The sequence below is a fragment of the Tamandua tetradactyla genome, chromosome 4, assembly GCF_023851605.1.
Source record: "Tamandua tetradactyla isolate mTamTet1 chromosome 4, mTamTet1.pri, whole genome shotgun sequence".
NCBI lineage: Eukaryota > Metazoa > Chordata > Mammalia > Pilosa > Myrmecophagidae > Tamandua > Tamandua tetradactyla.
The window spans coordinates 144,511,767-144,538,292 of NC_135330.1; the positions used below are offsets into that span (position 1 = coordinate 144,511,767).

The 26,526-nt window shown below is 39.2% G+C and overlaps 1 long non-coding RNA gene across 1 annotated transcript in view; it reads right to left on the minus strand.

The window, feature by feature from the left end:
* LOC143679405 (uncharacterized) overlaps positions 1–26,526 on the minus strand; it is a 166,416-nt gene that overhangs the window by 17,738 nt on the left and 122,152 nt on the right. Inside the window, exons 6-7 of the long non-coding RNA XR_013173720.1 lie at positions 14,972–15,096; positions 469–537 (exon numbers count right to left, since the gene is read on the minus strand). This is a non-coding gene — a long non-coding RNA (uncharacterized LOC143679405). The remainder of the gene's footprint in view (positions 1–468; positions 538–14,971; positions 15,097–26,526) is intronic.

A 26,526-nucleotide genomic window follows, 5' to 3' on the forward strand; every position in this document is an offset into this window, starting at 1 on the left:
TTTATTTTTATAAATGTTTTTAATTGACTTAATTTATGTTGAAAAAATAAATTTAAAGCATCAGCTCCATTTAAATAATGGGTTGAAAACTTCGATGGTCATTTGTACAATTTGAAATTTACCTTTTAACTTTAACAGATATTTTTAATATTTTAGAAGAAAACAAAATTGAAAATCTGAAAAGATTTTTTAATGCTTACATTTACTTTATGTTCTTTAAAAAGATTTATTCAAATTTTGTACAGTAAATAAAATTACATTGTAGTTTTCATTCTTTAGATTACTGAGGCTGAGAACAAATTAAGATCAGGGTAGCAAATGTAAAACAGAGTACAGAAAAGTAAAAAAAAAAAGGGTGAAATGAAGAAATATATAAATTTCATTATAATGAAGGTATATTTGTCAACTGGTAGGATAAGATTTTATATAGCAGTATGTTAGCTTGATTTAAACTCTTAAATTGTAGACCTTTTATATGTGGCATCCATTTTTACTCTTCTAGGCTCCTCAAATGTGGGGGCAGGCCGGCTTACATGCCTGAGAAAAGAGAGAAAAATAATTGTTTTAATGTGAAAAGCATCTCTAAGACTCTAACCCACTATGCTGTAGAATTTTTGCCAATTTGCCCCTAGAGAGCTTAATAATGTAACTGAAATAACTCTATCTATTAAGGTCTGTGCTATGAGACATCTCCACTAAACCACATGCTTAAGAAAGGGAGAGATGGACCCAATTTTAAAATGGGCAAAGTACTTGAATGAATATCATCCCAAAGAAGATATACAAATGGCCAATAAGCATATGAATAGATGCTCAACATCATTAGTCATTAGGGAAATGCAAATCAAAACCACGATACCACACCCACAAGGATGGCTATTATTTAAAAAACACAGAAAATATCAAGCGTTGGTAAGGATGCAGAGAAATTGCAACTTTAGTGCATTGCTGGTAGGAATGTAAAGCAACATGGACATTCCTCAAAAAATTAAATAAAGGCTTAGCATATGATCTAGCAATTTCACTTGCAGGTACATAACAAAGAGGGTCTCAAATAGATACCTGTACCTGAATATTCATAGCAGCATTATTTGCAATAGCCCAAAATTGGAAACAACCCAAGTGTCCATAAACGAATGGATAAACAGAATGTGGTACATGCATGCAATGAAATATTATTTGGCCATAGAACGAATGCATTTCTGTGACATGCTGCAACATGGAGAAACTTGAAAGTATTACACTCAGTGAAATAAGCAAGGCACGTAGGGGTAAATATTACCTGATGTCACTTATATGAGATGTCTAAAATTAGCAAATTTGCAGAGAAAGTAGATGAGAAGTCACCAGGGGTTGGGTGGAAGGAGGGGGGAGGAGTTTGTGCCTGGTGAGTATAGAGTGTGTGTAAATAAAAATCAATGAAATAAAGTTTATAGATCACTCAGAGATCCATAAATTGGTATCATTTTACTTTTTAAAAATGGGGATTTTCAGTATTTCAACATGCATACATCCCAGGAAGTATATTCATTTCATCTATAGGCTTACTCTTAGTTCCAGAAATAAAGCCTTTCCCCACTGTTTGTAATAACAGAAATCATAACAGTGAGAAAATACAGATATAAGAGATGCATCCCCAGTGCAGAAGCCACATAAAATAGGTACCTAAAGCCACAGAGTGAGTCAGGACGCAGAGAATACTGAAAACTAACCAAAGGAAAACTGCATGGAGCACTCACTTCCCCACAGGTTACACCCCTGTATACCTAAAGTTTTGCAAAAGTGTGGGAGAGCTATAGAAAAGGAGTGCCATTCAGCAGAGTTAAAAGCAAAATATGAACTGCCTCACCACGGGGATTAAATTTCCCAAAACTTATTCCTTCTCTAGCAAGACAATTGCAAGCAACTGTATCATTTTTAAATGAGTTGCTGCAAATCCTAGTAGCGTTGTAGAAATTAAATCAGTTCCTCTATTCTTAGTACCATAATAGATTATTCAAATTGCAAAGGAGCTCTGCATTAAACAGGGAAGTGGCCACCATTTCTGCGACATGCTGGTCTGCTCTCTCCCCTAAGAGGGAAGCAGATCAGCATGAATAAGCTGATTATATCTGCTTTGTTATCATCATTGGTAATTAACATTTACTGAACATCAGGGGTACAATAAGTGCTGGGCAGAGAGTAAAGCTGCCCAGGGGGCTTTCAGTGAATTTCAGCCCCAGAATGTCAACAAAGACAAATCACCAAAAATCCATTGCCAGGCAGGCGGAGACTTGCCTCCTCAGAAGGAGAACTGCCTGATTACATAACAGGAAAAAGAGGTAGCCAGAAAAGAACTTGAAAGAGGAAAGCAGATCTTTTGAAACATGTCATTTCTTTCCTTTACCCATTGACCCGCTCTCTTTTGGAGGACTTTTGTACAAGATGGGAACCTGATTTGCAGAAATGGTTCACAGCAGAGTAAAGAAAAAATGCTGAAAAATATTAAAGATTTCTTGAATGGAGAATGTTTTGATTTCTGACGAATGAAAAAATTCTCCATCATTCAAGTTGTAATTTGCCACTCATAAAACTGAAAACTTAAAAATGTTCCCTATTGTTACGTCTTGAATTTGACCCACATGAGAAATTCCCTTATTACAAATAGGAAATCTTATTCCTGCTTTATAGGGTATCATTTTGGCCTGAGTTATATGTCCTATGTACGAGCTATCTGACCTCAAGCAAATCACTTAACTTCTATGTCACAGTTTCCACATCTGTAAAATGGAGATAACGATAGAACTCACCTCAAAGTGTTGTGTGGTTTAAGTGAACTAGCGCATATAAAACTGCCGAGCATGATACCTGGCACGTAGTAGGTGCTCAGTAAATGTTAACTATGATTTTAATGTGAAGGCACATTGAAAACTGTCAACTACAACACATATTCAAGTTGTTACATTACTCTTACCATGAATGGTTATAGAATGAGCTTATTATCATTTGCAAATAGCACATTCCCTTTCTGGAAACAGACCTGCATGACAAAACATGTCATGTCATGATGAGTTTCCCATCTGGCTGGAAGAGACTGAAGTAACGAGGAAATGTCCCTCAGAGCTGGGGAGGATAGTGAGGGAAGATGTACAGACTCCAACCTCCCTCTGCCATTTTAACCCATCCTTGTCCCCAGGAAAGTCATTCTGTTGCCAGTACAATCACAATATTCATCTTGCAATGAATATCAACATTTAGAACATTTTTGAAAGTCAACTGATAGAAAGGAAAATGCCAAGCAACAGTAGATAGTTGAGAGCCTACCAAGAAGTGGCAAGAACAATATATTCCTCATTGTTGAGAAGAAGCAGAAAGAAATACTCAGCTTTCTTTCTCCTTCTTCTCCTTTACTCACACCCTCAAATGGCGTTCTGGGTCCCTACACAGAGCTGCTGTTCCTACTGGGGAGCTGGAGGTGGGGGCGAGGATAGGCTTGGGGTCAGCCCACATGGATTCAAATGCTGTGTGGCTTTGAGAAATTACCTTACCTCTCTGTGCCTCAATTTCCTCATCTGTAAAACGCAGATCATAGAAACCCATGTCAAAGTTTTGTTAGGATTAAAAGGGATATTATATGTAAAATGAATAGGGGATCAACAAATATTAGCTATCAAAATCACCATCTTCCTCTTCCTCCACCTACCTCCTCCTCATCATCTCCATCATTATTACCTCACCCCTCGCTTCTCTAAGTGTATCTTCTCACAAATGTGCCAGTCCATCATCTGCTTAGTGTAACTGCCAAAATGATGGCAACCAGAACCACTAAATGACAAAGACAAGAGGATGGGTCCTCTCTAAGCGCAGATGGGTCACAGACGCAGCACACAGGATGCCTGAGTTAGGAGAGCTCACAGGCATGCAAAGCAAGGCACTGCGCTGCTGGGGAGGGTAAATGAAATGTGATATTCTCAAGGTCTCTAAGGACTAACATAGAGTACCCTACAATATTCTTTAGGAATGACTCATCCGAGCCTCAACCCAATTAGGGCCCAGAGGTAAATGACTTGCCCAGGGAGTTAATATCAGAGACAAGAAGCCAAGTTTCCTGACTTCTTGTCCAGTGTTCTTCCACCACTCCCGGGCTTGCTGATCCAGATTTAGAAGTCGAGGAAAAACAAGATCGTCACGGGGCCTCTTTCACTGGGAACTATAACAGTCCCCTCTGCCGGTAAGCTGGCATTCTTCCCTTGCCCTCTCTATTTCCTTCTTATTGGTTCCTCTTCCCCTCCCAGCTCACAGCCAGCCTGGTGAGAAGATGCAGCTCTCAAGGGGCATTAGCAATAAAATGCTGGTCTCCACAGTCAAAGCCCTTCTCCCAGCCCCTCTGCCTCCTCCCCTCTCACCTGTGGTTCCCCACACCCTGCTCTTCTCCTGTGCTTTGAACACTAGCCCTGCGGCTGCTCCTTAAGACTCTTTATTTCTCCACTTGACATCCTTCGTACTCTTTCCCCTTTGCTCTCACTCTCTGCATGAACTGTCTTCATTCTTTCCACCCCCCTTCATTTCATCTGGCGTCCCCTCACTCATCCTGTGGACCCTATACTTCCCAGGCTGGGTCAACTGCCTCCTCTCTTACTTCCCAAATATGTGTCACCATCTCTGCACTTATCACACTTTTTACATTTCTGATTCACAGTAATTACAGCTCTTTCAGGGCAGGACTCATTGCCTTTATACACACACACACACACACACACACACACACGCACATGTATTTTTTTTTATTGTTGTTGTTAGAGAAATGTAGGTTTACATGCAAAAAATACAGAGTTCCTATATATCTCCCCTGTTATTAACACCTTACATTAATGTGGTACCTTTGCTACACTTTGCTACAATTAAATAAAGAATATTATAATTGTACTATGAACTACAGTCCACGGTTTACATAAGATTCACGTGTTGTCCATTGTGGGGTTTTTTTTCCCTAAGTTTTATTCTACTAACATACATACAACCTTAATTTCTCCTTTGTAGCAACATTCAAATATGTAACTCAGTGATGTCAATTCCATTCACAGTGTTGTGCTACTATCACCACCCTCCATTTCCAGTTTTGCATACCCAGGATACAGTGCAGTGACTGGCCAGACACTAGTTTCTCAATAAATACTTGTTTGAATGAATGTGACACAAGTAAAAATAGCCGAACTATTCCATTTCACTAACGTTCATTGTTTGCATATTGGGGACTTAAAACCCTTTCACAAGCTCTTTAAATTACTAAATAAATAACGGTTCTATTTTCTGTTCTCCTGGCTCTGATTTCCTGACCTTCTGTCATTAAACATCCTGTCCCCTCTCTTTTTCTTTCTTCCAAAATCCACAATCTCAAGATTAACCTCGCAACTCAATAGGTTAAAAGAGACCTGAGGTCACAGTGTTTGCAGGAATTAACTAAATCATTGCCTGAATCGGAAGTACAAATTCTTGCCATAATAGATATCCTGGCCAAAGGTTAGCAGCTGTGTCTTCATGCAGACAACACAGGTGCTGCAGCAGAGGGGAGAGCACTGGAAAGCACACATCCCCACTGGGGATCGCTCACCTCAAGTGGGCACTTAGTGCAGCCCAAGAAGCATCTTAGATTTCCCTGGAACAATCCTTCTCTTATCCTTTTACACTTTTTCCTTTCTCCTTAAGCCTCAACCCCACCTACCCCCTCTCACCCTCGACTGCCATGACCTTGCTTGTTATTCACAGGAAAGACAGAATTCACACGAAGAGAAGCCCCATGAGCTCTCACCACCACATGTCTCCACCCATCCGCATCTTTGCCCTTAAAGTCTACTTCTGTCCTGGTCATAGGGATAAATTCTCCAGGCTCCCAGCAAAGGCTGATGCTAGATGCTAACCCTCTTTCCTTCTGAAGGATGTTTACTCTGCTATTTTCTCCTCTCTCTCCTGTACCATCAGTTTTTCCTCCTATATGCAATCCTTTCCATCCCAACACAACACACTTTTTCCTAATAATAATAATAACCCTCTCTCCAGTTACTTGTACTATTATCCCTTTATTGCATGATTCACAAGAACTGACATGGTTTCAATTTAAGGCCTCCTGTTCTCTCTTGAACCCAACTCCAGTCATACTATTACCATCGAACCTCCATCAGCACCCCAAAGACCAGCACATTGCTAAAGCCATGGTCAAATCTCAGCCCTCATCTTGCTGACATTTCGGCAGCATTTGACACAGGTGAAGACCTTTTTCTTCTAAGACTTTCCTTTCCTGGCTTTGACAGAAAAAAACACTCCTGGGTTTTTCCCTTACTTATCTGGCCTCTCCTTCCTGATCTTTTCTGGTTTCTCTTCATGTCCCAATACTCAAAATATGATTATTATCAAAGCTCAGCCCCGAAGTCTCTTTAACTTTGTTCACTCCCTCAGTAATCTTGTCTACATTTATAGCTCATAATGCCATTTATAAGCTGATGACCACCCAAGATGTCAAATAGTCAGCTTAAATTCAGCATATCTAAACTGCACTACTAATATGCATCCCTAAACTAGCTCCTGCACTGATTAATTGCAACTCCATTTGTTTTGTTGCTCAGGCAAAAAAAAACTTGGAGTCATCTTGAACTTCTTTTTTGCTTATACTCTCATCAGCTCTGAGAAAATTCTGTGGGCTCCACTGAATGTTTGCTGTCAAAAATGCTTTAATTTTAAGTTGGTTTGTAAAACATATTGTACAGGTAGGCTTTATAATGATTACTTAGATATTTTTTTAAAATATGCCTATGATAAGCTAACTAAGACATCCATTTTAGGTGGTTAAGATTTTTATATGTTAATTGTAAAAATATCCGCATCTTCATATTTTCCTGAAATAAGGAAAATTTTTAGTAACATAGATCATTACTAGGGCAATGCAGATATTTGTAAGAACTTTCTCCTTGATATTTCAAGAACTTCACAGTTTTAACAGCTGATCAAATGGTATCTATGCTAGTTTTTAATACTTAGAATTTAAGAACTTTGCTATCTGAATATGTACTTTTTTCCTTGTTGCCCTAATTTTAAATTGGTTTATGAAACTTACTGCTCAAACACAGGCTTTACAATGATTATATGGATACTTTCTTTAAATATGCCTATGGTTAAGCTAACTAAGATATCCATCTTTGGTGGTTCTAAGTGTGTTTATTTTCTTAAATAGTAAAAAAATAAATGGGGGTTCACAGGTAGTTCAGTGGTTAGAATGCCCACTTTTCATGCAGGAGACCCAGGTTCGATTTCCAGATCATGAACCTCAAATAAATAAATAAATAAATAAATAAATAAATAAATAAATGGGTGGTGCAATGGTGGCTCAGTGGCAGAATTCTCGCCTGCCATGCTGGAGACCTGGGTTCAATTCCTGGTGCCTGCCCATGTAATAAATATAGAAAAAATAAATAACAAATGCCAAAAAGCACAAAGACCCCAAGAACGCACTCCAGCTCCACCCCATCCTAGAGCACTCCTCTTTTTCTGCCTCCCTTAAGCCTCCCATCCATCCCAGAACCAGCTAACAATTTTTTAAACTTTGTATTATTAAATAATTTTAGATTCATGGGAAGTTGCAAAGATAGTGCAGAAAGGTCACATGCAGCCATCATCCAGATTCCCCCAGTGATTACATATTATGTAATTATAGTACAATTTCCAATAGGAAATTGGCATAGGTATGTATATAGTTTTGTCATTTTATCATATGTACAGATTCGAGTAACAACCCCTGCAGTCACAGAACTATTCCATCACCACAAACATCTCATTCATGCTACTTCTTTGTAGTCATGCCCAGACCTCTTGCCCCACCGTTCTGAATCTCTTGACAACTGCTAACTTGTTTCCCATTTTGTATTAGTTTTTCAGCTGCTGAAACAAATACCATATGGTGGGATTGCTTTACAATAAGAATGCATTGGCTCATAGTTTTGAGGCCAGGAGAAGTACAAAATCAAGTCAACAGCAAGGAGATGATTTCTCCCCCAAAGATGTGGCATTCTGGGGCTGACTGCTGGTGATCCTTGGTTCTTGGTTTTTCAGTCACATGTCCATGTGACTTCCAGGCTCTGTTGACTTCAAGCTCTGGCTACTCCCGATGGCTTCTCTTTCTCTGTTCAATTTCCTTTGCATATAAGGACTTCAGCTATAGTGGATTAAGGCCCACCTACATTCAGTTTGGGCACATTTAACTAATAACATCTTCAAAGGTCCTGTTACTCCACATGATGAGGGGTTGGGTCCTGAACATGCCTTTTGTGGGTGACATGATTCAATCCCCAACACATTTCTATACTTTAAAAAAATATCAATAGTAGTAAATAAATAGATTCATACAATGTGTAACCTTTTGAGATTGGCTTTCTTCACTCAGCACCATACCCTTAAAATCCAGCAAAGTCATTGTAAGCATCAATACTTTGTTCTTTGTTTATTCCTGAGTAGATGAACCACAGTTTATTTATCTACTTATCTACTGAGGGGCATGTTGGTTGTTTCTGGTTTGGGACTGTTACAAATAAAGCTTTGTGAATAATCTCCTACAGGTTTTTATGTAGACAAACTTTTCATTGCTTTGAGATAAATGCCTAGATAGATGTGCAATTGTTGGGTTGTATGGCATGTGTGCTTGGTTTTGATAGAAACTGGAAAACTATTTTCCAAAGGAGTTGTACCCAGAATGTTTTCAGGGTCCACCCACTGCTTAGTATCAGGCCGTCATGGTCAGGTTCATGCATCAACTTGGCCAGGTGGTGGTACCCGTTTGTCTGGTTGGGCAAGTGCTGGCTTGTCTGTTGCTATGAGGACATTTCATGGACTTAAATCATGATCACATTGGCTGTATCCACAGTTGATTGCATTTGTAATCAGCCAAGGGAAATGCCTTCTGCAGTGAGTGATGCTTAATCTAATCAGTAGATGGCTTTTAAGTAAGATTCAGAAGAGCAGTCTCTTTTCCTGCTTCAGCTGGTGAGCCTCTTCTGTGGAGTTCATCTAGACAGCCCACCCTATGGATTTGGGACTTACTTCCATTCCTACAGTTGTCCAGCCAGCCTCTCCTGAGAGTTTGTTGAGAAACTTCATTGGAGTTATCAGCTTGCAGCCTGCCCTACAGACCTTGGACTCTGCATTCCCATGGTCATATGAGGCACTTTTATAAATTTTATATCTATGGATATTTCCTGCTGATTCTGCTTCTCTAGAGAACCCTAGCTAATACATAGGCCATGACCTTGGCATGTGCCAGTGTTCTGTACACCCTGGATTGCCTTAGCTGATGTCTCCCTCTGACTCTTGTTCTCTACTTGTCCCTTCAGTCTATTTTCAATCAACCAGTCTGAGTGACTTTGGTAAAATGAAAATCAGATCGTGCTATTCTTCTTCCACCTAAGATGAGACAGTAACTTCCCATCTCACACTGTCTTGAAAAGCCAAAATGCTTAACATGGACTACAAGGCCTACATCATTTGGTGCTCCCCAAATGATGCTCTATTTCCTATCATTCTCCTCATCACTCATTCCTTGCTAGCTATTACAATGGTCTCCTTGCTCTGCCTTACATGTGCCAGGCACTCTCTTGTCTCAGAGCCTTTGCATTTTCTGTTCCCTCTGCCTGGAATGCTCTTCTTGCATAGCTCATCCCTACACTCCTTCAAATCTTTATTCAAACATATCATTTCTCCTTCCATGGGGCCTTCCTAGCCACTCTATCTTGCTACCAAACCTCCTTGCTTTGTTTTTCTCCATAGCACATTATCACCATCTAAAGTTTCACACACTTTTGTTTGTTATTTATCTTGTTTATTATTTCCCACCCCTCACTGGAATGCGAGTTCCTTCTTTTGTTCACTGCTGAACTCCCAATGTCTGGAAAAATCCCTGGCATATAATAGGTGCTCAATAAATATGTTTTAAGTGAGAGGACAGATAAGTGAATGAACAATCACTAACCAGGAAAACATGATTGCCGGCAACTTAAAGGCATTTTGTGTTTATTCACAATGTCCCTGTGCAGAATGACATTCAAAGTACATTGTGATGAAGGCCAAGACAAAGCACTAAGAGCATTTAAACAAGCTCCCAGAGAGAATAACTTGTTGGAAAATATATATTTGTAATTGGGCACTTGAGAAGCACACTGGGCCATGCCAGCTAGAATCCCTGTGTCTCTGCATCACCAGAACAAAACTCTGGAGCTGCCCTAATTCTAAAGTATTACATCAGAACACAGGAAGCTAAACAGGAAACCACAAGCTCATTCCTTCATGGCCTGGAGTACAAAAACACATACAATTTATGATTATCAATCCAAACACAAAGACGGAATTTTTCACTCCTGCTCCCCAAGGCCTAATGGAATAAAATCTTACCTCATTACCCGCTATGTCATATCTCTGCCCAGGTTTATGCTTGCTGGGAGATGGACTTTAACCAGAAACAAAAAGACAGACCAATTGTTTACTGTGGTATAAGAAAGTTCAAAGCCAACGACGAGAGCTTGTTTACAGGATGATTGGCATCAGTGCATGGCATGGACATGCTAGGAAGAAAATCAAAGCAAGTTAGTTTTTCCTTGGTTTACTGATACTGGTTGCAACTTTTTGAAAGCCTTCCTATGAAAGTAGTTAACAGTCATATAGCATGTATTATGTGCCAGGGACTGTTCTAAACACTTTATACATATTAACTCATTCAATCCCCCAGACAACACCACAAGGTAGAAAACGCTAATATACCCCAAATTACAGAGCAGAAATCTGAGACACAGAGCATTTGGGTGATATGTCTAAAGACACACAGTTTTTAAGTGAGGCCCCAGGCTGTCTGGCTCCATGGTTCATGTTCTTCACTTTGTCTGTGCTCTAAGGGCTGTGCTAAAATATGTTACCCCTATTAAATATTTAAAACCACCGCAGGAGGTAACAGATGGGGAAACTGAAGCTTCAGAGAGATTAAGTAATTAGCCCCGTGTCACAGGGGAAGTGGTAAATGGGGTTTCAAATTCAGGTCTCCTGACCCTCCAGTCCATTCCTGAGGGCATTCCTGCACAAATCCACCCCTCTGCTTTTCCCTACGTCATTTGCTGATGGCCCTTGCTCACTGGCTGCCACCTGCCCTGCCTTTCCCCCCAGATTGCAATGTTCCATACACTTTAATTACTGTCTCCTTCAGAATGCCTTTCCCTCAGTCAGGAAGGGAAGGATATATGATTAGCCTATTACTGAGGCATTCCTTTTAATAGAGTATACTACTTAACTCAAATGAAGACTTTATTAATGGGGTTTCAGACACTAAGATAAGACTCTCAGAGGGCATTCTGGAAATACGTTTGGCTAGGGGCTCTCTTTTTCTGCTAGACCACAAATCACATCTCTCGTGTTGTTGTTTTTGTTGAAGACAAAACTGCTTTAACTATCAAAGGTGCTTAAACTTAGGCCATGTACTACTTGTGGGATCCTTGGCAAGTTATTTAGTTTCTCTGTTCCTCAGTTTCCAATCTGCAAAAGGGGAAAAAATATATACTTCCCTTATGGAGTGTGGGACGATTCATTGAGCTGTCTGTATATAAAAAGCAGGGCTTAGAAAAGCACCAGGCCCATGGGAAGTGCTCTGCAAATGTTTGCTATTATTATGAATCTTAAATCCTCTGGCCACTGGCCTGGCACACAGTGAGGAGGCAGGCTTCTCCCCCACTCCATTCCCAAACTCCTGTACATCTAGAAATGCTTTTTTGCCACCAGTTTTCAAGGAAGCTCATTTTCTGCCTCACAGAGTGGAGAATTGAGTCGATTGAATAAAACTTGCTATTTATATAGCAGTTTTCTTCCATAAAGGATCTGATTTCTTCCCATGAGACTACACACAGAAAGAGCTTTTAAAGGGAGATTTTTCAAACAATTGTCACGGGTCTTGTTTTCAGAAATAGGCAAGCAGGTTGAAGTCTGCTTACTGTGAGAGCTGTTACCCAAATTGCCACACCCACAAAAAGGAACTTAGTTCAAAAAATGCATATTGTGCAAATGCAAATGATAAAAACAGAAAAGGCTGTTTTATATTTACCAGCATTTGAGGGTAAATTTGCATTATGCTGGATGCTTTGCATGGGGCTTCTTTAAAAAAAAAATAAGAGAAGGACAAGAGAATGGAACAGAGCAACTTTAAAAGGAAAGCATCCTTTGCTTATGTAACTCCCACGGTGGGGATTTGGAGGAAATAGACGGTTAAGCAATGTTATCCCATCTCATTGCACAATGAACTGACAATTTTCACCTCACTTGATCAAAACTTCACGGTTTCCTCCTACTTTTTCAAGAGAGTGTTAATCTTGCTCATTCTGAATATATTTCCCAAGCCATGTGAATTTTAAATTATTCTTGTTTATTTCTTCACTTTGTGCACTGAGAAAAGTTTTGAAGCTTGTAGGCAGGAAATGTGTTCTGTTCCCTAAAACTTCGTGAATAAGTGTTTCTCATTTTCCACGGTAATTCACTGCAGACGACACTGCAACGCACGCTGCAACTTCAACCAAAAGGATAATTTCTCAGGAAATTATGAAAGAAACCAGACAAATGGTTAAAGAGCCGCATGGTCAGAGATGAGGGGTTTTTCACAGCCGGGATATTAGACACTGCTTCCTGCAAGCATGAGGACAAGAGCTTGTGTCTCCTGAGTCGAGGAACCTGTGTGTCTAGCTAACAGTGAGCATTGTCAGTGTAAAACAGGGATCTGTGTACCTTCACACCTTTCCTTTCTACATGTCTGGTCTGCATTTGACATCAAAGACATTGGGCTTTTTGCAGTTAGGGCCACAAGTAAGACATGTTTGCTAGGCAACCCCAGCTCACATGCCTAGTCCGCTGGGTATGTTAGAGCCACAATCTCCTGGCTGTCAATGGCTCTGGTCCATGCCCTTGATCATTACTTCTGGCTGTCTTGAGTAGACTGCCCTCCTTCAGCTCACCAGGCAGCAATTGTTTTTACATCTTATCACATATCCTCTTCATGGGCACAGAGAAGAGAAGCTGTGTCCTAAGAAGCACACTTGTGTCCTAAGAAGCACAGCTGTGTCTTAAGTGCTGTTGCCTTTTCCTCCTTAGATCAGTGGATGAGTTGTCTAAAAATGGGTGGCCAGATTTATATAGTTGAGCAAGGTTGTGCTACTTGTTGAATCTAGAGAAGAAATAAACTAAGTTAGAGTTTTGCATTTCATCCCTGTAACCCTCTTGGTTGCAAGAATTCACTTTGAAGCCAGTGCTCTTCAACTTGGATGAGTAGGCATTATTGTAATAACACCAGTGCCATCGTCTAATCCACTCATTTGTCAGTTAATTTCATGATCACAGTCGATTGTTTCAGACTGACTATAGGTTACCAAAAAAAACAGGACCCAGAAAACAGCTGGATCAGTATAAATCCACCATCCCAAGAAAAAAAAACAAAGACACTCACCCCACAAAAAATGGGTTCTTTTTCTTGTGTGAACAATTAAGTTTTGAATGTAGAATGTGCCATCAAGAGTGTCACTACATAGTGGTTATTAGAACAACTCCAAACTAGTACCTGTTCTAAAACCTGTAATTACTATCTATAGTCAAATGTTCAGAGTCATGACTATGCAACTGGTTACACCACTGCTGAAAAGGCTTTCACCAATTTTCTCCATAGTCTTAAAGTAAAAATGTAATGAAATTGGCTTTTCCCACAGAATATTTGTGACAAAGTTTGCCATATATCAGAACTGATTGCATTAATCAATTGAACATTAAGGTTATTCATCCACGGAGATCATCTTTGGTCTGAAAACACAAAGAGCCTGTAGTCAGCATTTCCCATATAAAATCAGCCAGAATGCTGATATCCTGGCCCTAGGAAATGGCCCATCCCATCTGTGGTAGTTAGCTTCAGTTGTCAACTTGGCCAGGTGAAGGAACCTAGTTTTGTTGCTGCGGACATGAGCCAATGGTACGTGAACCTCATCTGTTAATTACATCTGCAGTTGGCTAGGAGGCGTGCCTGCTGCAGTGAATGACATTTGACTTAATTGGCTGGTGCTTAAATGAGAGCAGCACAATGTAGCACAGTCTAAGCAGCTCCGCATTCTTCATCTCAGCACTTGCAGCTCAGCCCAGGCCTTTGGAGGTGCAGAAAGAAGTCACCCCGGGGAAAGTTGTTGGAACCCAGGGGCCTGGAGAGAAGGCCAGCAGAGACCATCCTGTGCCTTCACATGTAAGAAAGAACCTCAGTGGAAAGTTAGCTGCCTTTCCTCTGAAGAACTAACAAAATAAATCCCCTTTTATTAAAAGCCAATCCGTCTCTGATGTGTTGCATTCCAGCAGCTAGCAAACTAGAACACCATCCCAGAGTGGAGAGAGCACTGTCATGAAGATAACGTAATCGGGTTCCATTTGCTAAATGCCATAGATTACTCAAATCATGCAACTAACTCTCTTGGTTCTCGTGGAGTCTTTACGGCTTGTCTATAGGGATAAAATACCCTCTACTGCTGATAGGAGCATTCATTTATTGAACAGATTAAAGAAATGTGCTTTAGTTTCCTACTTAAGGCTCAGGAATATAAAATTCTCATGGAGCCTGAACTCTAGACAGACATGGTTCAAAGACATATATGAATGCACATAAAATTTCATTGTGATAAATGTATGAATGAGAGGAGTATAGTCCTAAAAGAGCATAAAATAACCTAAGGAACATAAAATAACCTGAACACATCAGTATTATTATGACACTGAACAAGTAAGAATAAAAATAATATTTAACTTACAGAGTTCTTGTGCAAATTAAATTTTGATATGTACTAAAACATATTTTTAAACTATAACTACCTAGACAAAAATAAGGCTCATTTTGCTACAGTGGATAGACTATGCTCCAGTAGGAAACTAACATTTAAATCTTACTGCATTTATTTCTCACTCAGGCAAAATCACCAGCAGGTCTGGAAGCTCTCCAGGGAAGCTCTCTCAAGCAGCAGCTCAGGAGGTAGGATCCCAGTCCAGTTGTATCTTGTGACTCTGTGATCCCAAGATGTGGCTTCTAGGCTACCGTGGCAAAACACATGTACACACACAACAAACAAACAAAAAAAGTCATCACACACTGACTCTTCCATTTTCCATCTTATTTCAAAGATGCTACTGAATCTAGAGGAGATATGAATATTCAGTGACTACCTCTGCCACGAGTGGGAAGAGCATGGTTCTTGATTGAGTCAACTAACTTTTCTGAGATCATTTCCTCATTGGTAAAATAGAAAGGGTAATTCAAGCTATCTCCACAGTTAAGAGGATTCATGCTATAGCATATGGCAATGCATTTTAAGCCCTGTAAAGAACCATGAAGAGAGCTGTGACCATTATTTCTCCCACAACTCCCAGTACCACCAACAGAAAGAATAACAACTGAGTTGAAAGCACAACAGTGTGGGGTTAGTTTCTGTCAATGGAACAGGCAACCCGCCTGAGCGGGCACGTAAATGGGCAGCATCCTGCCTCATGTCACTGGGGGCACAGAGTAGAGTGGGGGTGAAACTGCACTGAAGAAAACTAGTGAAGACTCTGGCCCTTTCCTAAACTCCTGGAGAGCACATACTGGGCTCAAGGTCATGCATGTTTCCCCAATTTTCCTCTAGACTAGTCTAAAATTGTCTAACTGGGTTACCAAGCTCATTTAAAAAAAAAAACAAAACTGATTATACCTTCCAAACAAAGTACTTTCTTATTCTGAATAATGTTGTTCTGGGTCGGAAATGAGGCATATTCCTTCTTTTACTGTATTATTAGTCCCTTTATTCCCCTTATGGGGTCGATAGCCCTGATCTAAATTACAGAGCCTTCATTACCCAAATAAAAATCAAGAAACCAATAAAGAAGCAATTCCTGGTTACTGTTATGGCTCCCAATTTTCTTTGGTAAAATGGAAACTCAGGTGGTATTTATCTATTTGAGAAATATTTTATTTATTTATAATCTCTTAAGCAACCATTCTCAGCTCCAGTATATCTGTTTAATGTGCTACCTTTATTGCTTTGGTGATACATGCAACTGGTAGGCACACAGCATGACAAATGTTTATCTGGGACCTTGTGCAAATGATGTTGGGTGCTTTCTCATGTTTTTTAGTTCTCTATCTGCCTGTGCAGGCTCTTCACAGTGAGAGCAAAAAAAAAACCAGTTTGAAGTGACATTAAAAGCAATATCAAAATAAGGGAAATGGATGCTTCAATAAAAACAAGTGGAGGTAAAACAGTATGAAATGAAACTAATTGATTGTAAGGAAAAAGACTCAGCAATTCCCAAGATCAAGGATAAAAACGTCTAAAGGCTGGGGAAATTAATCTAACCACTCCAAAAAGACAATCTGGAGAAAAACAACTTCCAAGACCAATTGAAAAATAAATGGCTGTTTCAGAAAATTCTAAGACCATGGAAACAAAGCAAAATTGCACTTATTTATTTTAAGGAGGTTTATAGCCAGAATGTATGTCATTATTAAAAGGCATGACAGTAATCCCAAACAAGAAAAACTGTATTTTTCTTCTCTATTAAAAGAGACTATAAAATCTTGTGCTTGTTTTCCTAAAAAAAAAAAAAAGTTTGAGAAATCACAAAAAAAGGTGTTTCAGTGTACAATCTTTTTGTTACTGCTTTCAGAGATTTGTTTTTAACTAAGTAGTAGATTGCCTGACCAATTTTAGTTTAATTTATGGAAATTGTCTACATATTAATATTATGTTCTATCTTGCAAAGAAATATGTCAGGATGCTTTAAAAGGAGCTTGTGCATGTGTGTTTATGTGCATATATGTGTGTGGATGTGTGCATGTGAGAGTACTTGTATGTGTGTGATGTGTTTATGTATGCATGGTGTGTGAGTGTACGCATATATGTGGGGGGGTGATGATGCACATAAGTATGTGTATGTGGTGTGTTTTGTGTGTGAGTGTGTGCAAAAGCGTGATATGTGGATATCTGAGTGGTATATGTGTCTATATATCTGTATGTGTATGTGGGTATGTGAGTGTATGTGTGACCATAAGTGATTGCACGTATGAGTGTTTGCAAGTATGTATACGAGGATGTGTGACAGTACATTTGAGTATATGTGCATGTACAGGAGCTGTTGCTAGCAGCAGGGCATTTCTAATAAACCAAAAGGATAGAGCATTTCCATGACTCAGAAGGGGACAAAGAGTAGAGAAATCTGAGTAGTGCATAACAACTTGTGTCCTATGAGATCACAAAGACCAGAGACACAGGCTGTGCCAAAGCCATTTCCTCCATTGTCCCTAGAGGCAGGGGCCTGCTTCCTGACCCCACAGAACCTGTCTGTCCTTTCACTGACCTCTCTACCCTTGTTAGTCAGGGAAGGCAAAAAGAATCTCAGTATTACCCCTTACTAGTTCCTAACCAGGTCTTTCTCTTTTCTAGATGCATTGTTGGCCTGGCAAGGAATGGCACTGCATCCAGCTGTTCATCCAGGCCCATGACTTCTTTCAAGGCCCGATTAGAAACACTCTCTTCCCGAGGCATTCCCAGCCAGCCTGCCCCCATACTGATCCCTCCTGTGGCTCTTAAGAATAGCACCCTCTAATACTGAATTACATATTCCAGCTGTTTCTTCAGGTACATTTGCAAACTCCCTTTCCGCTCTAAAATTATTTGATTCCATGCTGTTTCCTTCCCAGTTAAAGTATGTGCTTGTCAGAGGAAGAAGGTTTATCTTCTCTTTCTTTTATAGCCCTCCCAGAGTACTACAGGGAAATGCTTTAAATAGTTGCTCAAAAGTTTTTGATAAATCGGAAGGTATATGAGTGTTCATTGTACTGTTCTTGTTACTTTTTGTTTGCTTAAATATTATTATTCAATATCATTTTATAAATATTATCATAAAATATTTTTACAATAAAAGGTTGGTGAAAATAGTTCTTGATGAGAACTAAGGGAAGGGCATATGTGCAAGGTGCCTATTCAATCTTTATAGTATATAACCCTTCTAGATGAGTGCTTGAATCTCCGTTTTACAGACGAGATATCAGAGCCTCAAAATTTATCCCATCGGCATCATAGGATTGAGAAAGCCTTCTTGACCAAAAAGGAAAGAGAGAAATGAGACAAAATAAAGCTTCAGTGGCTGAGAGATTTCAAACAGAGTCAAGAGGTTATCCTGAAGATTATTCTTATGCATTATATAGATATCCTTTTATAGTTTATGGTGTATTGGAGTGGCTGGAGGGAAGTAACTGAAACTGTTTAGCTGTATTCCTTCCTTTATTCTTAAAGACAATGGTATAACTATGCTGTTTTTACAATGTGACTATGTGCTTGTAAAAACCTGTGTCTGATGCTGCTTTATCCAGGGGATGGACCGATGAGTTAAAAAAAAATGTAAGGATAAAAATAAATAAATAATGGGGGGGGATAAAGGGTAAAAAAATGGGTAAATTGAAAACCTACTGGTCAATGAGAGGGAGGGGTAAGGGGTACGGAATGTATGAGTTTTTTCTTTTTTCTTTTTATTTCTTCTTCTGGAGTGATGCAAATGTTCTAAAAGTGCTCATGGTGATGAATACACAGCTATGTGATGACACTGTGAGCCGCTGATTGTACACTCTGGATGGGCTCTGTGTGTGAAGATTTCTCAATAAAAATATTTAAAAAAAAAAATCCTGTCCCAAATCACCTAGTTGGGAAGTAGCAGATTCTGGACATGAATTGAGTGTGGTGGTGGTTGTTGTTAATTTCCAAAACTTAAGCCCCTTTCACTAGACCATGCAGCCTAAATGCTACTTCTCACTGGTGAATGGTGGGTGATCAAACAATATTTATTGAATTGCATTGTATTGAACTGAATACACTGTACAAAGAGATGAAGCCACACAGCTGCCTATCTAGGGTGATTATAATAATTATTATAGTTAACTTTCATTAAGAACTTACACTGTACCCACCATTGTGCCAAATAAATCCTTTACATGCATCTCCTACTATCCGACTTTCAAAATACAAATCACTCAAAGTCATAATGGGTCACTCAATGTTTTGACTATTTTAGCTCCAAACGTGAACATTTGTATAGCAACCAATTTTTAAATCATGGATTACATGAAACAATAAGAATCCTGAGCCCCATTGTAAGTACTTAAAATAAATGTTTTTTTGTTTGTTTGCTTGCTTTTGGCTCTGTGAGCAAATTGAAGATTTTTACATTGCTAACAACAGAAGTCCCATAAAACTCACCTGAGTTTCACAGATAACATTGTAGCTGGTGTCCCAAACCATTGCCTGGCCATAAAGAAAGGTTCCTAGTTACTTTACACTGAATCTACAAACTACACATATTTTTGCCTGCCAATCATCCAAGCCTTTGAAATCTCCCCCAGTGTCACAGTTATGGATTCTGTGGTCACGCTGGTATTTTGCCACATAAAATAAATAGTTAGTTGTGGTAAATGATTAGCAAGAGGACACTGATGGTCCCATCGAAAAGCTAGAACAATAAAAAGTCAAAAATCGACCTTTTGGACACTCCTGGGGTCTCTCTCTATGGACCAATTAAACACCACATTCAGATTTTGGCAAGCCTTCTTATTTTCAGAACCACAGGCCTCACTACTGGGCTCCAAACAGCTACATTCTGCAGCTGAAATGATTTACAGCCAATGTTTTCATTGCACAGTCCGTGTTTCTCTCTGTGAAAAGTTCACATAGGAGAACTGCAACTGAGGAGGGAAAAGAGAGGAACATGCATGCAAAAAGATCTAATTCACAAAGCCAAATGCAAATTAAAGAAAAAGCATCAGTCTTTGGAGGCCAGCCCCTATTCTTTTGGATTCAATGCCAAATGTGTATTTAGAGACACCTTGAAATATCTCCGGCTTAGAATTTATTTTTGCCTTTGTCGCAAGAGCTATTCAGCTATAGGGTTTTTCAAACATTAAACCTCATTCGGTTACTAAAGTACAAAAAACTACCAGCCAGGGTGCAGGGGTGGTTCAGTGGTAGAATGCCTACCTTCTATACGGGAGACCTGGGTTCGATTCCCGGACCATGCATCCCCTCTTACCCCCTCCCCCCAAAACAAAGCTACCAGCCAAAATATTTGCCTTATTAATGACCAAGTCAGACTGACTATCTAAGATCCCTTTCATTCTTTAATGCTCAAACACTAACACTATTTGGAGGGAATGGGAAATGGACCTCACAAGTCAATACAGATGTAAGTTAAGGCTCAAACCTTGTCTCAGGCTGTCTGCTGAGATTTTACTCCTTCTGGCAAGTTTGGCCTATTAGATAAATAAAACAAAACAGAAAAGGCATCCCCCTACCCTATGTGATTGCCTAGAGTACAAAACCCTTTCTTCCCTGAACTGTGTCTCATAACTGTTTTTCTCTCAAAGTTCCATCTGTGGAGTTTAAAAATTAGGTAGGATAAAAGATAAACTAACTAAGAGAATAGTATTTAATGGTTGTAACACCTTTAAACTTTTGATTTTCAGCAGGATCAAGGGGGAGCTCTGCCTCTCAGGATAATTTGCAGTGTCTGGAGACATCGCTGGTTGTCACCGACAGGAAAGGGGCACCGCTGGAATCTGGTGGGGAGAGACCAGAGATGCTGCTAAACATCCTGCACTGCAAAGGACACCCCCCTCCCCCCAAAAAAGAATTATCTGGCCAAAAACGTCCATCGAAAACTCTGCTTTATACTTTTATGTGAAATATGTATCAGATCTTTTCAAAAATTTGGCTAAGAGCAAGTTTCTGTAGGTTTTACCTCCTCTAATAACGGTGCCTAGGGTGAGGAGGAATTAAGAAAAAAGTAGGGGGCACCTCCAAGGGAGAGAAGAAAACCAAAAATAGGCAGTTTCTGGAGCTGAACACAAACTTCTCCTACATTTCAATTGGTCTTAAAAACCAATTACCTAATAAATCCTTATTAATAACCAGTCTTGTCCTCAGAGTTAGACCACTGAAGCTATGAAAGTCAGCATTACCCCATACAACGACAGTTAAAAAGGTTGAAAAAGAATCAAACTTTGACTAGAGATATGAATGAAGCTGATTTGGATAGGACACAGGGTAAAGAATGATATCTCAATCTCTGTGTGAGACCAAAGGGAGAGATGTTTATTTGGTGCAAAATTTATATTTTAAGTAGTGCTAAAAATTAAATTAAATTAAAACTAATTTAACTTGTATGGTTAGCTTATCTGAACACTTAATTATATGGAATCTTGAATAGGGCATGAGATCTTGTTGGTTTGTATAGGTTAGCATGCTGCCCTGATATAGCCCAGAGTAATTTGGGCAGAGATTAAAAAAGTATTTGTAAAGTCCTCTTAGAGGACTAGAAAGAAAGGAGGAAATATTCAACTTCCCCATCTGGAGATTTCCTGATATTCTCGCAAACAGTGGGGACAACCAATTCAATAGGTTGAGCCCTCAGTCTTGGGTTTCTTCCCTATGAAGTTTATTACTGCAAAGAAGAAGCTAAGCCTACTTATCATTATGCATAACTGTCACTCCAAAGGGCCTTTTTTGTTACTCAGATGTGGCTTCTCTTTCTAAGCCAACTCAGCAGGTGAACTCACTGCCCTCCTCCCTACATGGCACATGACTCCCAGGGGTGCATATCTACCTGGCAATGTAGGACAGGACTCCTGGGATGAGCTGGGACCCAGCATCATGGGATAGAGAAAGCCTTCTTGACCAAAAGGATGAAGAGAGAAATGAGACAAAATAAAGTTTCAGTGGCTGTGAGATTTCAAACAGAGTAGAGAGGTTCTCCTGAAGGTTATTCTTACGCATTACATAGATATCCATTTTTAGTTTATGGTGTATTGGAGTGGCTGGAGAGAAGTATCGGAAACTGTTAAACTGTGATCCAGTATCTTGAAAACGATTGCATAATGATACACCTTTTACAAAGCGACCTTGTGATTGTGAGAACCTTGTGTCTTATGTTCCTTTTATCCAGGGTATGGACAGATGAGCAAAAAAAATAAGGACAAAATAAATAAATAATAGGGAGGATAAGGGGTAAAAAAAATTGGGTAGATTGAAACAGTCATAATCACTGAGATGGAGGGTAAGGGGTATTAGATGTATGAATTTTTTCGTTTTTCTTTTTTATTTCTTTTTCTGGAGTGAAACAAGTGTTCTAAAAAAGATCACGGTGAGGAATAATCAACTATGTGATGATATTATGAGCCATTGATTGAATACTATGGATGGACTGTATATACGTGAAGATGTCTCAGTGAAATATTTTTTAAAATAATAGTCTTATCACCTGGTCTCTGGTCTAAAAGATGATTTGACTCCAATTCTCTTCTAATAGGTGTAAAACTTCCCCCATTAACTTCTTTACATAAGGAAACAACCTTCTCTTCTTTCTCACTCACTCTCGTTGGATTTCCCTTTGGACTTTCATATCCTGGAATTTAGCTTCTGATAGTCAAGACTGAAAATTGACCTTCACAATAGTCACCAAACATTCTATGTTTTGATCATGAATCAGCACTGTGAGAGAGGTACCAGACAATTTAATAATTACATGATATAACTGATTGTGGAATCCTCAGACCTTAAAGAGGATTGATACAAGTCTCCAATCTACCAGACCAGCATTTCCCAAGTAGTTTCCTTAGAAGGGCACTCCCTGTTGTGTTGCTACAACAGCTCCATGGTCAATGAGATAATATTCTACTAATATGCTGACAATGATCCTGGCACTGTGCCAAACGTTTTACATACGTTATATATTATTTACTCTTCTTAACATATGAGGTGGGACTGTTTTACCTCATACACAGATGATGAACAGGGGATTTCCTTTGTTCAATGAAGCAACTTGCTCATGTCTCATAGCTATTAATAAGACTGGGATTTGAATCCATATCTCCCTGTGTGCAGAGCTGGTACCCTTAAATATTTTACTTGACTACTGGAATATGTAAATTTAAATAGGAATTCTTTACTGCAGAATTTCTCAGACCCCCTAGTATGCTTCTTCTAATTATAAGCTCCAAGTGCATTACTTAAATTTGTGCGTCCCTTTTCAGGACAAGGCATCCTGCATAACCAGCGTTCCAGAGCACCCGCTTAGACTACACCGTATTCTCCATCTGAAAGAACCTAGTCAGGAAAGCATCTGGAGAGTACTTGGCACTTTCTATTTATTCTCTAATTAGCCTGAACCAGGAATGAAGGGATCACCACAAAGCACCTGTGAGGCAGTCAGGGAGCTGCTGAGAGAAGGTGCACAGCCCCAGAGGGGAGGCTGAGGAGCATCAGGCCTGTAGCACACACAGCCTCTATTAAAATTTAAACCAAGTGCAAATTCCTCCCTGTAAGCCTGTTGTCAAAGTCTTTACACATGAACAGCTGGAGTGTATTAAAGCCGTGTGAGTATTTTCTTTCCCGTTAGAACAAAAGACGTTAAAATAAACTGCCAAAGGAGGTTTAGTCACTTACAAAGTGACCTGCATTGTGAGCAGTTTGGTCTGCTGCAAGATTGGTTCACAAAGGCCAAAAATGAAGTGTGACTGTTGAGTGAATTTCCATATTTCCGTAATAACATTGTTAGCTTGTTATGCTTTAGAAAACTTTCCTTTGTGTTCCTCACTTTTATGGTCAGTATTTAATTGGGAGCAGACCTCTGGAAAGAATCAAACTCTGGGAAGCAAGGAAAAATCAAATAAAGAGCATCCTATCCCTTAGGTCACATATATTTTAGGGGAGCCAAGGGGAGAGTCAGCAAAATAAAAACAGATGTGAATTTGATATGAGTATACCATCTTTTCCAATATAAAGAGCACTTTCAAATTCACATTTTTTCTTAGAATGAGTTGCATCATTGAACTCTTTCAAATAAGTGAAACATCAATCAAGCAGCACTTGCCCAAAAAGAATTACATAAAGCCCACACAAGGCTTTTAAAAATTCATTTGCATTTGAATCATGCAAATTGTAATTTAGTATAATAAAATCCATGTAACAGAGAAGAAGAAATTAAACAAACAACTCAAATCCAGTCATGTCTATTCCTGGTTCTAATCCCAACATGCTAACTTGACTCTACATGCCCCATCAGAAAGGTTTTTCTCTAAAATAAGGGATATCCTTTCTAACCCTGCCACATCTGCCTGGCTGTGATAGAATCATATGTAACCAAACACTTCCATTTAATCTAGTCCCAAGAATTCCTCATGAACAATGGATGTTTCTCTTTGGTACCACAGACATGGTATTATGGTGTCACAATAAGAGTGACCAGCTCAAATATATGTGGAATTAGCATAGTAACAAAACTATGTTATGAAAAGTCATATATTTTCTGGAAAAAAAAATCCCAATATTTCTAATTTGACTACCAGGCTACATAGAACTATAAACATATCTCCTTATTTACAAATACAAATAGGTTGGCAGTGCAATAAAAATTGTCCATTCTTTAGAATGGTTAATTCCTGTAATTTCTATGCCTGGAAATTCCAACTTGGGGATGGGGGGGACTAAGCTATCACAAGTTGGGAGAACATGAAGGGGAAATACCATCTCCACTTACCATGCATGTACGCTCTATCACTATAACCTGGCACTGACCCCTTGAAGTTGAGCTTAAATTTTCCAGAACATTTTCACATAATCATAGGCTCTTAAACTTCAGGGACCTGAGATGTCATCTATTTTCCCCACCCAGCCCGCTCCAATCAGGAATTATTTCTTAATATTGGGCATTAAAGCTGTCTTGTGAGGAAGGCAGTTTAGGACCCATCAAGAGAAGTTGCATCCCTTATTGGGTGTTGTTGATTTTAGAGAGAACTTCCATCTACAAAACTAGAATATACTTCCATGAAGGTCCTCAGCGCCTTCAGGAGCAACACTGACAAAATCTAGTTCCTCTTGCAAAAGACTGAAAGACAAGCTAAGTTACCCTTGAAGGGATCTGCTCTTCTATATGGCCAAACATCCTCCATCCACTCAACCATTCCTTCTGGGATGGATTTGGAGATGTAAGCATCTTTGCCTCCAGCTTTGAATACTCCTTCTCTTCCACTATCTATCCTTTTATGTTTGCTTTCTCAATTTCCTTTCTTCCCTCTATTTTTTAATCCACATACAATCAACTGTTACCAGAATTGATAGAGGACTGCCAATTCTGAATCTCCAACTTGAATTTCTCTTTCAAGGTCACCTCCTAAATGGACATGTGCATATATCAACTGTATCTCAATCTCAAAATGTCACAGCATTTTTCTTCTGCATTTCCTATAACCAATGTGATTTACCATCATCCAAAGCAGACCGTTTAGAATCACAATAAATTCTGTTTCCTTTTCGATTCACACTTGAATAAATCTATCTTAAAACACTCTTAAATCTCTTTCCTCTTCCTTGGCCCCTCCTACTCCCTCAATTCAGTTCAACCACTATTTCCATTTGGTCTCCCTGCCTCCAATGTTACCCCATATCTCTCCCTGCTGCCAGAGTGAGCCTCCCAAAGCACAAGCATGCTCATGGGATGGCTAAAAGAAACTGAGTCTAATTAAGCCCTCACTCATTTACATAACAGGTGCCCTTACAGACCATGCAGTGCTTTGGTTTGTTTTGTTTTTTTTGACAACTGAGCTAATAAATTGTATCAAGTTAAATAAAAGAAGCAATTTTCAGGAAGTCAGAACTGCAGCTTGACAAAATATTTCCACATAGTTAGTTCAGCAGTTCTAAGGAGTTAGTTGACAATAAACATATGGAGAAAACTGCAGTATAACACAAATATATGTGTGCCATAAAAATATCTGTATATTTCAACAAGACCTTTTCCGGGCTTTTGTACCTAGGTAAAGGCCAAGGATATTATCTGAGATGTCATTCAGCTTTTAAGAAGGAAGTTAATCTTCCATTTCTCTTACTACTAATAATTCTAAGATACTTTTGACAGGTGTCTAGTCAAACAGATGAGAGGGGATTTCTGGTAAAATTTTTTTTAGTAGGAGTAAATGAACTTGGAAGAAAAGTTTGAAAAGATTGTGATTTGGTAATGGAACATAACATTTTTTTCTCATGAGGCAAATTAATTTCCATATCTGAATTGTCTCTCCCATCGAGAGCAATACCTGAGAGATGGAAATGGATTCTTTGGTCACTTTTATGGAGCAAACCAGAGTGATATAATATTATATTCTTAGGTTCCTAAAGGCAACTCTCCCTTTCTTGGCTCTTACAATTTTCAATAAACACACGCAAACTTCAGAGTTTCTTGACAAGTTCCCAACAAAACATTTCCGATTTGTTAATTTGTCTAAACTTATTGAGGAAAAAGAAATGTCAAGGATGATGATGATGGAATGGACCCAGCCATATCCCAGATCAGCAGGATGTTTTCAATGAATTTTCAACTCCGTTTGTTTGTTTTCTACAAAGTCCACAGCACATTCTCATTTACAGTGGTGTAAAGTGAAAGAAAATT